Source organism: Amblyomma americanum, chromosome 4 (assembly GCF_052857255.1).
Source record: "Amblyomma americanum isolate KBUSLIRL-KWMA chromosome 4, ASM5285725v1, whole genome shotgun sequence".
Lineage (NCBI taxonomy): Eukaryota > Metazoa > Arthropoda > Arachnida > Ixodida > Ixodidae > Amblyomma > Amblyomma americanum.
Window position 1 is genome coordinate 209,842,640 of NC_135500.1, and position 13,953 is coordinate 209,856,592.

Consider the following 13,953-nt stretch of genomic DNA (forward strand, 5'->3'; position numbering starts at 1 on the left):
AGCATTCGCTGCCACCCTGTGCCCTTCGGCATTCGAGGCACTAACCAGAGAATCAGGATCTCGACCGGACGAGACACATCGAACCGGCGGGGTGAGTGACCATCCGGGGCACGGACCCGAATGTCTCTGCAAAGCGAAGAACTTGGCCCCATCCGTATCCGTCCGAGTCGAGCGCGTAGACATCTGGACTGCATCCGAAGCGACTTCCGGCTTCGAGAAGAGCGCCAGCGTATGCGAGTAAACACGCGCAACGACAACACAAAACTCGCAGAGCTGGTCAGGAAAAGACCCCGACAGTCCTGTACTGATACGAGAACGAAATTTATGCCCTCTGCGCCAATACTTCTCTCCTTCGCTTCAAGGGGTGATCTGCGGGGCATGGTTTCGTTTAGTGCCAGTGTGAGTCGCGTAGCGTTTAAAACAACTCAGCATAAACGCCGTGCGAACTGTTCTGGGGTCTCTCTCTCTCCCTCTCTCTGGGTATATACGCGCATGCGCGCAGCGCGCGCGTGTGTGCGTGGGGAGTGGATCGTGTTTGTATGTGCGTGCGTGCTTTTGTACGCGCATGCATATCTGAGCTGAATTTAAAACGTTAATTACCCTGCCCTGTTCAAGCTGCGGCAACCTTATCCTGGCAAACTTCCTAGTCTCGTCCGCCCACCTTACTTAGGACAGTTTGCGCCATGGCCTCCGATATCGGTCATGAAGGTAAGCTCTGCTAAAAATTGCTGAATCCTGTCCCCTCGCCCAGCCTTTCGAAACAAACTACGTCGAAAGAAACTGCGTCTTACCCTATTCGGCCTTCCTGCCAGTTAGAAAACTATTCAAAAATTTCCGATCGAATTATATTCGTTTCGAATAATTTGTAACGCCCTATTTGATTCGTTTAGCGAATAAGTAGCGCATATATCAAACAACAAAATATTTGAATCGTTACTCTAAAACAGCAAAAATTCGCACAGCTCCACACTATACCGTGCTCCCTCCGAAAAGATGGATGAAAATTTTGGATTGGGAAGCTTGCAAACCGTGCATGCAGCTCTCTCTGTCGCTAAAGCTCACAGGCATCCGTGAGTGAGGTCTACGCCAGAGGGAGTTGCTATACTGCGGGGACACCTTAATCGTATACCCATAACGAAGATAACGCCCTCCAACAGCAGACAGGACACATATGCGGAAAGGGCGGAACAGTGCAAGTATACTAAAGCATGAGTGCAGTTTTCAGAGATTTTACGATTTCTTAACGCTGAAAATTCTTAAGAACGTACCTCTAAATGTACTGAGCGGCTGCGTAGTGCAGTCTCACGGATGAATTTCCGCGAACACCTCGGAGAAGCCGTGGCTAAAGCCATTGCGCTTCACACACAATACTACGCTGTTTAAGTTGCAGCTGGCGTTCCTTCGGTTTCCGCACGCACATGTTCAACCCCATAAAGTTGTAAAACTACGGAATTGTAGCCGCTCTTGACGCATGAAGCGGTGACATCAAGCCAATTATGTTTTGCATACGCGCTCAGTGAAAATTTCTGGCGGACTAAATTTTATTTTGAACTATATCCATTTTTCAAACCCATTAACTGCTCACGACTGGCTTTTTCGTAGTTGGTGATTTGGTTCAACAGCTTTAAAGAATGTAATGTCATGAATTTCAGCTTTTCTTGTAAACAAAGCTTGTTGAACATCAGCGCTTGCGCTGTGCTGTTATTTCTCCAGCGCTTATTGTTACGCGTTGTCCTACCCTCGCTTATCGCGAATGTCAGGACAAATGAAGAGAGCACGACCTTAGTTCGTTCTTCCAAAGGACAAATTCGTGGAAAGGCTCTGTGCCAGCATTGAAAGTGAAATTATTATAAAGTGAAATTGTTATCAGCTGGTATAGAAGAGCGGACAATTGCTTCCGACTTTTACTCCGGCAGCATTCGGTTCGAAATTTCTTTTCGCATTCCATTAACATCGACAGCAACGCAGGGGGTAGTATCCTCTAAGCCAAACACGATTGCCGGTCAAGTTGACGTCGATTGCTGCAGGCAAAGTGAGACTGGCTGAAAAGAAAGTGAACCCGCACGAAAGCTACAAAAAAAAATACTATACGTGCATATGCACGCTGACCTGCTCGAGTCAGGCCTATGGAGAAGAAAGCACAGACAATAGAATAACAACAGAAGAACGCACGCGTCCCCGCACTCAGTGTTTCAAACTCGGCGCAGCACCCAGAAGGTAACGCGACAAGAAAAACAGCTTCGAACACTGGCGCTTCTTGTTTTTACGTGGAGAAAGAAAAACGCCCCCGTTTCTTCTTGAGAGCAACCCAAATCCAATGAGAAAGAAAGAAAGAAAGAAAGAAAGAAAGAAAGAAAGAAAGAAAGAAAGAAAGAAAGGGACAGCGTCCGAGGCAATAAGCCAAACCGTAACTGTGCATGCGAGGGGGGGGGGGGGGGGGGGGAGGGGGGGGGGCACTGAAACATAGGGCACTGCAGAAGCCTTCACTTCCTTTTTCCCTTTGAAACTTCGTCGGCACGCGCAGTAGCGTGTTTGTTTGAAGCAGTACGTACTATGTACCCGCGCATTTGCGTGTCTGTCCGCGCGCGCCCTTTTGTGCGAGGCGGTTTGTACGCCTGTACGGCGCGCGCACTTCTTGCTCCCCCGGAAAGCAAGCAGCGCGCGAACGCCGAGTGGCGGCAGCAGCATCGCTAGCGGGCCAGCGAATCTCTGTGTTCGGAAAGCGCGGCAGCCCGATGCCACGGGTACACGTAAAGGTTTACGTGCCTGGCACCGGTGTTCGCTTGCGCTGACTGGAGCCACTGCTTCTTCCACCTCCACCTCTCTCTCTCTCTTTTCCCTCGCCCGACGAACGAGCTCGAGCTCTCGGTGCGAGCAGCATAGGAGAGCCGATAATGCAGCGCCGACCGGCAGGAGCCGTGCCCAGCACAAAGCGTAATGCCATGGACAACAGAAAGAAGAGTGGATCAAGTAGAGAAAGGTGTGCGCGTGCGTTCGTGTGTGCAGTCGTTAAAGAGAGGTTATCTGCGGCGCTAAAAGGAAGCTCCTGTAAAGGAGCGGAAGGATAAGAAAGGCTTAAGCGGCGTTCTCTAAAAAAAAACTAAGTAAAGAAGAACTGCAGCAGCTGCTGCTTCCTTTGCTGAAGAGCGGCCGAGATAGCGAAGTCGTAAAGGGATTCTGTAAGGAGCATCCAGCCCCCGGAGGTCCTCGCTGCGAAAGCACGCCGGGAACACAGACGGTGTAAGCTTGTGTCTATACCTGACAGTGCCCCATAGGCGGCAGTACAAAAGCGCACCATTCTATAGGAAAAGCCCCCAAATGCGAGTAACACCGGTCACATAAGAGACAAGGCCGGTCTCTGCTCCGTCGTCAAAGGCAAAAAAAAAAAAACGCTAAAAGCGAAGAAAAAAGGCGACGAGAAGAAAACGATTGGTTCGGCTCTTTTACCAAGTGCGACACAGTGCAAGAAAAAAATGTAAATATAAAAACAAGTCGTGAAAAGCAGCAAGCATCTTTCCCTTGTAACAGCCGCCGTTCGAGCGGGAACTTCTTGGGCCAGCATCTTTGCAGCGTTCAATAAATAACTCCCACAAGTCGTGGCCCAGTCGGACAAAAAGCGCCGAGGCTGGCACGCTTGTGGCGGTCACGGTTTCGTGGCGTACCAGTCGCCCACTAGGCCTTCTTTAGTTCACGCCTCTTTTTCTTACTTCTTGCTTCTGAGTGCCAGTGTCGCTAGCGTCGCTCCTGCAGCAACGAGGTCTGCAGCTCTCACCCAAGATGAACGAACACATTCAGCGACTACTTTGGAAGCGTCCTGGGAGAACATCAGTCTTAAACACAGGCGTTCTTTATACCGCACTGCTTTCGTGCTCTATTTTTTTTTTTTTTTCAAGATTAGCCGGTCGTTTTTCTAAACCAAAAAGAGCGAATTTGCCGCATTTCAGAAAACTCGGTAACTGCCCGCCTGTTCCCACAGCTATAAAATTACACACTTTGATTTAAACACCACGTACGCTTTGAGTATGATGTTTAGTACGAATTCTCTTAACTTTGAACTCTCCTTGTGAGACTCGTTTTGGTAAGCATTTCGCGAACTCCACTGCACGGATGTGACTCCCAGTATACGCAGAGGTTGAAATTATCGGTCGCATGTAGCATTGTAAAGTCATGCAAGTATTTATGAAAATTAATCCCCTTGTTCATTTCACCATTAACAATTTATACATGCATGGATTAGCTTGCCACATCAACATAATCTGCTTCAAAAGCACGTGCGCACCTTCGTCGGCGGCATTGCACTGCGGCTAAAGACTATCCCATACTAGATGCATTACATTGTTCACACTGGTGGCTCGTCCGTACTAAAAGCTACAGCAATCGTTAGCGCGACATTGTAATAATTACTTTCGAGCGCTTAATTTACCGCCGCTGAATAAGCGCACACTTTCGCTAACTTTCAACAATCCCAATGTTCACCTTGTGCCGCCGTCGCAAGAGATGGGTCTTCAGCTGCAGATAAACCGGGGTGGTGACGGAAAGCACGTCGGGAACACTGAAAGAAAAAAAAAACAGAATTGCAGCAATTATTGAAGCCAACTTCTGAACAGCATAAAGACATGACAATATAATCCTGCAATTAATGAAGTCGTCAATTTTTCAAATAAAAATCCAGCTACGCATGAGCTTTTAAGAATAACACACAGTAAAACAAAATGTCTGCAGTCGTAGGAAAAAAGAGGTCACTGAGTTTTATAAGTCAGTTTCATTTGATTTATAAGGACATGCAGTGCTAGCTAAGAAGGATGTGCCCATGTCTTGCTGATAAAGCAGAAGGGGTTACTAAATTTATATTCACTGTCCTTTCAGTATTTGGCTCCAGTCGCACGTAAGGCGCGAAAAAGAAGCAACATCCGTGAAATACGCACAATATTCAAACAGCACGCCATGTTGTCGGAGGTCCCGGGTTCGAACCCGAACCGCGGCGGCTGCGTTTTTATGGAGGCAAAACGCTAAGGCGCCCGTGTGCTGTGCGATGTCAGCGCACGTTAAAAATCCCCAGGTGGTCGAAATTATTCCGGATCCCTCCACTACGGCACCTCTTTCTTACTTTCTTCTATCACTCCCTCCTTTATCCCTTCCCTTACGGCGCGCTTCAGGTGTCCAACGATATATGAGACAGATACTGCGCCATTTCCTTTCCCCCCCAAAAAGAACCAGTTATACACGCCGTGTTGTTTGCATGAAAGTAGGGCTAAAGTTATCTGCCTTCTGCAAAAACCCGTCTTCATCGGTCCTTTGTTCCTGCGCATATCGATGTAAGTAAAATTATGCCTCGTTTTGCCATTTTAGTCCCGTTTATAGCTCATGAGGAAGCTCATTATGCGAGGCCATGTTCACTAGCTTTGAGGCCAGAACTGAGAGAAAAAAAGATAACACTGGGGGAGCTCCTGCTTTCGCCTTATTAATGCACGCCTGCGAGTTAATAACTTCACAACGAACCATGTCCTCTCTCTAAGCTAATTAGGCGAGGCGCTCGAGTCAGGGCGAGGGCTTCGCGCACACTGTCCCTTCAAAACCTGTCAGCGTTTGCGCCAGAAAGTTTCCTGGCTGCCGCCCAGCCTTTTTGCAAGTTTGCGCTCACGTGTCACTGCGCGCAGTGCACCTGAGCGAGATGGCGTAATCAGCTTATATAGGGCCGCCACACAAGCAACGAAGAATTTCCGTCAGTTTCGGGCACCGTCCTGTTTTTTCGTGTCAACGCCCGTCACCAACTTTGCAGCTAGAGCGAAGGAAGATGCGAGAACGCTACGTGACGTACAGCGCTCTCCAGTTTTTCAGTAATATCACGGGAACGTACGTAGAGTTTCTTACTATTAACTACAGGGAAAGCTGGCGGGATGCACCTGAACCTCCATGGACGCTCAAAGCATCATGGGGCGATGAGCTACTTGGTGCGGAACAGTAGGTTTTTTTCAGCAACACAGAGTGGCGTTACTGAGATGTCCCATTCCGGATCCACGGCGCGCTCCGCGCAGGCGACTTCAGCGTAAAAGTAGTGCGCAAAAGCCATAGTAGCGAAAGCGCAACAGCACACGACGCCAATAAAAGGTTCTTGTATTCCGAAATGCTGCGGAAAAACGTTTTAAAATCTTGAAGCGACATTTTTTTTAAATAATATTTATTTTTAAAAATGCGCCTGTTAAGGACGAAATATTGGCTTTCGTGGTCTGCAACGCCTGCTCAATAGGAGAGCAAGCCATCGCTTATTTTGAGCAAAATTTGCATTTACGAGCTTTTCTGCTAGTTTGTTGCGATTTATAGACAGAATATTGAATGATAGGACATTCTTGATTATCGAAAAACGTTCTTTTTTCATTTCTGGCCAAAAGTTATAGTTCTGCAGTCGGTAGTTCTCCGCCACATGATGCTTAGAGCGCCCATGGTGGTACAGGTGGTCTCGAGTAAGCTCCATGCAAACTCCCATAGGCGGGGCGCCAGTTTTCCATCTAGTTAATAGTAAGAAACTACTCTATGGGAACGTCGACCAGACGGTAGTTCAGCAGCCCATGCAGGTCCGCGGTGGAGAAAGTAATGAGAGTGCGCGCATGCGCGCAGGGCGCTTGACAGTTGCAGTGCCGTCTTCTCGGATCTTCTGCTGACGTGATGGCGCGAGCAGACGCACTTTAAAAGGGTCCGTGCAAGCGGAAATGGTGACCGATATATACGAACGTTGTATACAACCTCCGATGCAACGAACCTTATAGTATGCCGCCCCGAATATAGTGAATTTTACTGTTTTAACCTCGGATGTAATGTGACGAACATAAGTATGCCACTTCGGATATTACGAACTTTGGTGTGTTAACGTCGGATACAACGAACCTAATACTAAACCCACGGATATCGAAACTTTAGAGTGTCGACCTCGAATATACCGAATGTTTCGCTGCCAACGCATTCCAACGATCCACCGAGGATCACCCAAGATTTATTTTTTTTATTTCTTCTTGTTTATTCGTTCCTTGATAATGCATTTTAGTGCGAATTAAGAGCGACCTTAGCTAAAAGGATGTACAGTTTACCAGTGAAGCATCTTGTGACAACCAGAAGAGCCTTCGTTGAAGCTTGTTTAAAATAGATTAGCTTACTTTCATAAAGATAACGACATATGCCCCTCCGGGATATGTGTCCGTGGAGCTCTGACGTGGTCAGGAATGTACGTAGTACTTTGTGTGCAACTTTGTGTGCGGGCTTGGCTGCTTCTCAACTCTAAGCATTTCCTCCTTTCCTTTTTCTTTTGCACACGCAACCCTCAATTCTGGCATATCAGACCATTCTAAGCAGTTGTGAATTTGAGTTCTAAGGTTGCTACTGTGCTAAGCTCCACGCGAAGAAAGCACTGCAAAATAGCTGGTTCCAATCGTTTTTCCTTTTTATTTTGTTTTTGCTCACGCAAAAGTGAGCTTGTCCAATATCTGTTGTACAAGAGCTGTGCGGTTGTAGTAAGTTCTCGCATAGTTTAGAACAACTGCCATCCCCTTTGTTTTTTGTTTTTAATTCACCGGCCACAGTTTTCAGTTTTCTTTTTAATTTACATGAACAGCTGTCAATTTTTTTTGTACTTAATAGCTAACCGATTTTCAAAAGTCGCGAGGTACTCCGAAACCAGAAAATCTCAAATCTCGCATGAGATGCAAGAAGTTCCCGTGTTGCCGTGTGTGTCTAAAACTCGTGCCTGCCCGTCATATCATTTCTATATATTAATCTTTTTAGAGGTTAGTTGCTTCCTTTTTTTTTAGTTTTTCCCGCCAGAATTAAAAGTGTCCATTTCTCCGAAGCCTCACGCAAAAACCGCGACTCGCCTTAAAGCCTGCTCCTTCAGCAGCGAGACTATGTCGTGTCTTTTTTTCCCTTATTTCCTTTCTGTACGTCCACATTTTAAATTTTTTTTGTTCCGTTCTACGCTTATCTACAGATACATCGCTTTGCTCCGGCGCCGGCACAAGCAGCCCCGGAACCACGTGATGCAGCGGCAGCAGCAGTGCGAGGCATTAAAGATGCATCAGCCACTTTTCATTGGGTGCAGCCGCAAGGCTCAAGCGGGGCGGACGCCTTGTCTCCCTCCGCGCAGCCCGCGGCTGTTCCACGCCCCAGGAACGCGGGGCTTAATAGGGAACACCGTGTCGAGCCGGCCCGAACCCCCAGGTCGGACGACGGGATGTCTTGGGCTCCATTAGAACTCGAGCGCCCTGAACTCAAATCCGCGGCCGTCTCGAAGTTTGTTTTTTTTCTTCGCTATTATTTCACTTTTAGCGTTGCCTTATTACACCTTTTGCTTTGTGTGACCTGCCGGTGAAACCCTACGTGTACTGCTGGCACGTGTGTGGGTGGGTGGAGGATTAGGGATTTCTGTCGGATATCGGGCGCCCGACGGAGCCTTGAGGTTCCGCGGACAAAGCCTTGGTCTGCGTCAAAACCTGCCGCCTAGTACTTTGTTGATCCTCTTACGATGCTCTTTGATTAGGTCTTCTTATCTGGGATACAAAAGGAAACGCAAATTAGGGATTTACATATCAAAGTGACTGCGAAGACGTCAAAAAGGAGCCGCAGGCGCTCTTACGCCGCACGCATCACAGAGTTTTTTTTTTCTTGCGTTCTTTTTTCCTTGTTGATTTTCTCGCTTAGCGCAATAATTGAGGCATACCTTTCCACAGTAAAATTTTGCGATTTCGTCGAAACGAACACACAGCGCGCCTTTACAGTGTTAGAGCATATGTCGCCGGTTTATTGCGTACGTTGCATTTCCAAACCAGTTCTGGGTTGCCTCAGCTTTTGCAAAACCTCTGGCCGTATGGCTGCGTTATCCCCAAAGCAGCAAAAAGAACATAGCCCCTCTATTTTAAATCTCGAATAAAGCGAGCAGAAGAACCACTGCGTCTTTATATCGGCCCACTGCGACTGCGGTCAGTTCTCAAGGGCTGCCCAAATGCGTACTCGTCGAGTGCAGTTCTATACGTCGTTATTCTACGGTAAGTTTGTTTCCGAGTTTCGATTATAACACGGATACACATGATCTTCGTGTAGCGCAGGCAAAACCTGCGGTGTATACGTACACATATGAGTACACGCACGCGTACACATTCCTGCAATATAAAACGCTAAATAAAGAATGACGTCGGAGCAACAGCATCGCGACTGCAAAGCTAGTATTCTAACCACTTCGCCACGAATTTCTTTTCATTTTTTTAGCACCATTTCTTACAATGAACGGGTGGTGTGTGTACAAGAGCCGTTCCCAAAGCAGCCCGCAGACGACACAAAACTGGTCCAACCCGAGCCACGCTGTCAGAAATGCCCGCAATAGAAGAGAGAAAAGACCTGAGGGATGACCAAAGGTTTGGTTTGGTTTAAGGGGGTTTAACGTCCCAAAGCGACTCAGGCTATGAGAGACGCCTTAGTGAAGGCCTTCGGAAATTTCGACGACCTGGGGTTCTTTAACGTGCACTGACATCGCACAGTACACGGGCCTCTAGAATTTCGCCTCCATCGAAATTCGACCGCCGCGGCATGACCAAAGGAAAACACCAGTCAAGTATGGAGGAGTTCTGCGATGCATTCCTAAAGGTAATCATTGTATGAAGCGGTCTCTTCATGAGACAGGAGACTCACGACTACTCCGTGGTAGCGAGGAGAAAAACGTTCGATTGTTGTATCGTCTTACTGAATTAAAAATTGTTATCAGCTAGTGAAATCCCTACTAAAGAACTTGAGGTTATAATAATTTACCTGAACGTGGGAGATACTTAATAGTTTCATACAGAGCTCGCTTTCCGAGGTTCGCTTTCTGAGAAATGGTCGTTCGATATCTGATAAGCGTAGCGGACTGCCTTGCAGGCACTGCGACCATAGATAAACGCCGCCGGGCGAAGCCCTAACAGCGAGAGATGCTCCAGCCCGAATTCCAGCGTACTGAGATGCGTACGCCTACGACTGGCCACGTACAGGTTGTATACTTGAATATTATATACTTGCATTTCATGATATATTTATAATATTATTTAAGATTCCCACATCCTTTAGTACGTATTTTCCTATAAAACAGCAGTATATTGCAAAAACAAAAAGTACAAGTAACGGGTGAAGATTACGAAAGGCGTTCTAGCGAGCGGGGCGCTGAACGCATCGCCAGTCGATGGGTGTAGACGTCAGGCTATGCCCGGGTCCCCTCTTATAAAGCAGGACGCCGAGCTGGACGGCAAGCAGCAGGCTGACATCTCGCACGAAACAACTCGGTAACGAGACGTTGCGGGTAATGTCAAGCAGCTAGAACGCCGTCGATTCGTACGTCATGCGCCTTTCGCAGCAGTGAACCGTAAAGTCATGTTTTACGGATAGCCAGTTCGACTCCGAAAAGTGCGGTAAGCGAAGGACCCTATTTTATGGCCGATCTGCAGCATTAATTGTGCAAGTGCGTGAAGTCCATAGTTTTGAGAAATGTATCCTGGTGACAAAGTGTTCAACGACAATACAGGATCCATACCTACGGACTAACAATTGAAAAGATCAGTCACTGCATCATAGAATGTGTGACGAGTTTCCGTTATTCGTTACAGGAATAGCTGTTTGCACTGGAAATACGTCTTTCCATTAGAGCAATGGAGATCCGGCTCGGGCTGGACCTGCTGCTCACCCTCGGCCCTCCGCCACCCAGGAGTGCTCTGCTGTGCGAATCCCGCGCCGCCCTCAGCCGCCTGCAATCTAACGGCTGCGGTACCCCACTAGTGCGGGAAACTCGCTCACGCAGAGAGGATGTGCCGTGCGTGCACAGTGGGTGCCCGGTCACTTCGGCATCGCCGGCAACGAAGAAGCTGACGACCTCGCGACCGCTGCACACCAACTACCTGCCAGCGATCTGCCCCTTGCGCTGGAGGACGTGCGTGCGGCCATCCACGACCATCTCCGAAAGCAGCACCCTGACCCACGCATCGCGGGAGGTGAGCGCATCGACAGTGTCACCGGGTGTCGCGCACTTACACGGTCACAACGTGTAATGATCCTCCGCGCGCGCATTGGCTGCGTGTGGCCCGGGGAACGACGGGTGCGTCACGGAATCGCGACGAGTGATGTGGGTGACGGATGCGGTGCAGTGGAAACACTAGAACACCTGCTCCTTCGCTGTGCCGCGTTCGCCAATGCTCGTCGCGATATGCTCGCGGCCTATAGGGCGCAGGGCATACTACCAGACTTTATCAAGACGCTATTGTGGCCGCAGGGCAGTGCGCGCACTCCTGAGCGAACTTTGGTGAGCGTGTGTGCATTCTTCGAACACACGGGCTTGACGTCCCGTCTGTTCTCCGTCAGGTAGTTTACACGCAGTGACCGAACGCTCCGCGAGTTCTACCTTGGACGATTAACAACTGGGAGCCCCACTCCAGGTGTAATCACCATAGTGCTGTGCGCGTGTTTTTATTGTCCCATCGTGATCACGTGCACTACCTGGACACATTTCTTGTGTAAATAGTTTGTGTATATTACCTCTCCTCCTATCATCTCTTCCTGTCCCCTCACCTCTTTCATTTAATTTCTCCATTCTGCCCGCTATCCTTTATTTCCGCTGTCCCAGCTCAGGTGCTTCAGTATCGATGGCAGATGCCGAGGCTAGCAAAAATCGTTTCCTTCCTTTTTACTATTATTTTAATAAAAAAAAACACTACCACCACCACCACCACCATTAGAGCAATGGGGAGAATAAAGAAACCAGATTATAAATAAAGTAAAAAAAATCGGCACAAAAGAGCTACGCTAGAGTGCTCTCCAGCGCTACTGGTGATACTTGTATACGAAAGAAGGACTTTGTAAAAAGAAAAACAACTTTAGTGACGCTGGCAAAAACAAGCGGTACTTATTATTACGTTGGAGCAAGTAACCCGTGCGCAATAACTGCCACTGCCGCACATCAGAGCAGGATCATTATCTTTCAATTTATCTTCGGTAAAGCGAAGGTCTTGCTGTGAAAAAAAAAAATGAAGAGAGAGAGAGAGAGAATAGACGGCAGCGGTTACTGTTCCAGTCGTTCGTAATTGCTCTGAAATGAAAAAAAAATGAAGGGGAAAGAGTGAGGCAAGCGATGGAGGCACTGAGAGCAGATTTCGGGGGCAGGACGGCAGCGCTCTCGCCGCCTTCCGTCCCAAAAAATTGATGGAAAGATGTCGATCCGTGCACTCTTCTCCCGACCTCCGAGTTGGACGGGGAGCTCGTCTCCTATCGAATCACAGCAGACACTCGTGTTACGGATCTCTTTTCAAGCTACGCTGCCGCGCACCAATCAAGGACGCACAAACATCCAACATACACGCTGCAAAAAGAGCTCGGGGTTATACGCTACCGCTCAAAATCAGCAAAAGACGAAGTGGAATAGCACGAAGGAAGCAGAAAAGAAAAAGAAAAAAAAACAACGCCAGGAGCCGAAGTGTGTACACACAAACGCAGAGAGCCTCAAAGAGGGCCCCGAGTTTCCATTGCAAGCAGCTCATCGCCAGCATCCAGAACGGCACTCATCGAAAAAATTTTTCTTCCTCGGCTCTGCAAACGTTTCGGGGCGCATGAGAGGAGGCGAGGTAAGGGAGGCTTCATCCATCTCGATCGCAATGCGTCGCAGCTTATTGAGCTGACAGAGTCGCGAGCGTTTGCTGTCTCGGACCGAAGCGACAGCGGCGATGGTGCTGTGCGCTGACAGTGGCCCTCCCCCACATCGCTGGTCCCCCAGGGAAACGGAATGAAGACCGGTCGGCCCCCGCGGATAAAAGCGGCAGGTAGCGCCCGCAGTATGGGAGTGGGGTATGAGGGTAGGGGGAGTGGCTGTGCCTTCAAGAACGATGACGGGGCAGCGGCCTGGACAGACTCCTCCACTTCGCCGCTGCTCGCTGCTTCTGATGCCGTTGTCTCTTCTGCACATATTATGGACAGCAGAAAGATAGAGAGTTTGCGCTACCGAGGACGTCAGCAGATGGGGAACATGAGCGTGAGCGAGGAGAGAGCGTATATATCCTTTGGGAAACGCCGGAGGTGAAGAAAGTGCTCGCCACTTTGAGTGAAGTTGCACGTGCGGCAGGGGTAAACGGCCCCGTCGAAGACAAGGAAAGCGACTTTGGCAGCCCGTTGTTTTTCTCTGCAAGGCCGCGGCAAGCTCAGGTTAGAAAGGTCGCCAATAAAGCAGAATGCGCTTCTTGCGAGCGCAGACAGTCTGGACCGAGTAGAGGTGAGACGAGAAGAGGCCGGGGTCACCATCCGTGAATAGAAAGTGCAGGTGGGAATGTAGGACCAGGCACTCATTTTCTTTTTTTTTTCAGCACTGAGTTGTCCGAGATACAAGACACGAATCATCGCCTATAGCGACTTACAAACGACACAAGTTTGCGCAGTTGTTTATGAACAAACAAACAATGTCTGACGCCTTCCATACGCAAGAACTGAATGCTGAAAACAAAAATTGAATACTTGCGTAAACTTGGAAGAAATCCCTGTTCTGATGCCTTTAGGAGCATACATGATATACTATTAGCTTACAAGTCAGCGGAATTTTCTATACGAACTTTGACTACGGTGTCGATAGCAGTAACTACAGGCCTTTTTTACGATCGGGTGCATCTCAACTCCCTTCTCGTTCTCACCTTCACTTTAAACATGACTGCGCCTATATGGGAGTAAAAAAAGAGCAAAATGTCCTGCAGCACACTCCCTTTTATAAAAGATAATACGCTAGAGGACAGATTACTTCCCTTTTTACTCTTTTCTGTTTATAGTATATAAGGTGCATGTACAGGCTGGTCCGCACTTTGAGGGAATCTGGAAGTGCGTGACAGCCGTGTTCCGCGAAGCGCTGCTGCTGACAGCCGGAGAGAATCGGCGGCAAAGGCGCATGCGCGATAAGCACGGTAGGCTGCTCCTTCTGCG

At 48.6% G+C, this 13,953-nt stretch overlaps 1 protein-coding gene across 1 annotated transcript in view; it reads right to left on the reverse strand.

Moving 5' to 3' along the window:
- The window catches only part of LOC144129231 (uncharacterized), a 278,887-nt gene that overhangs the window by 133,554 nt on the left and 131,380 nt on the right, over positions 1 to 13,953 (reverse strand). Inside the window, exon 3 of the mRNA XM_077663230.1 lies at positions 4,477 to 4,552. The gene's annotated coding sequence lies outside the window, so the exon portion shown is untranslated. The remainder of the gene's footprint in view (positions 1 to 4,476; positions 4,553 to 13,953) is intronic.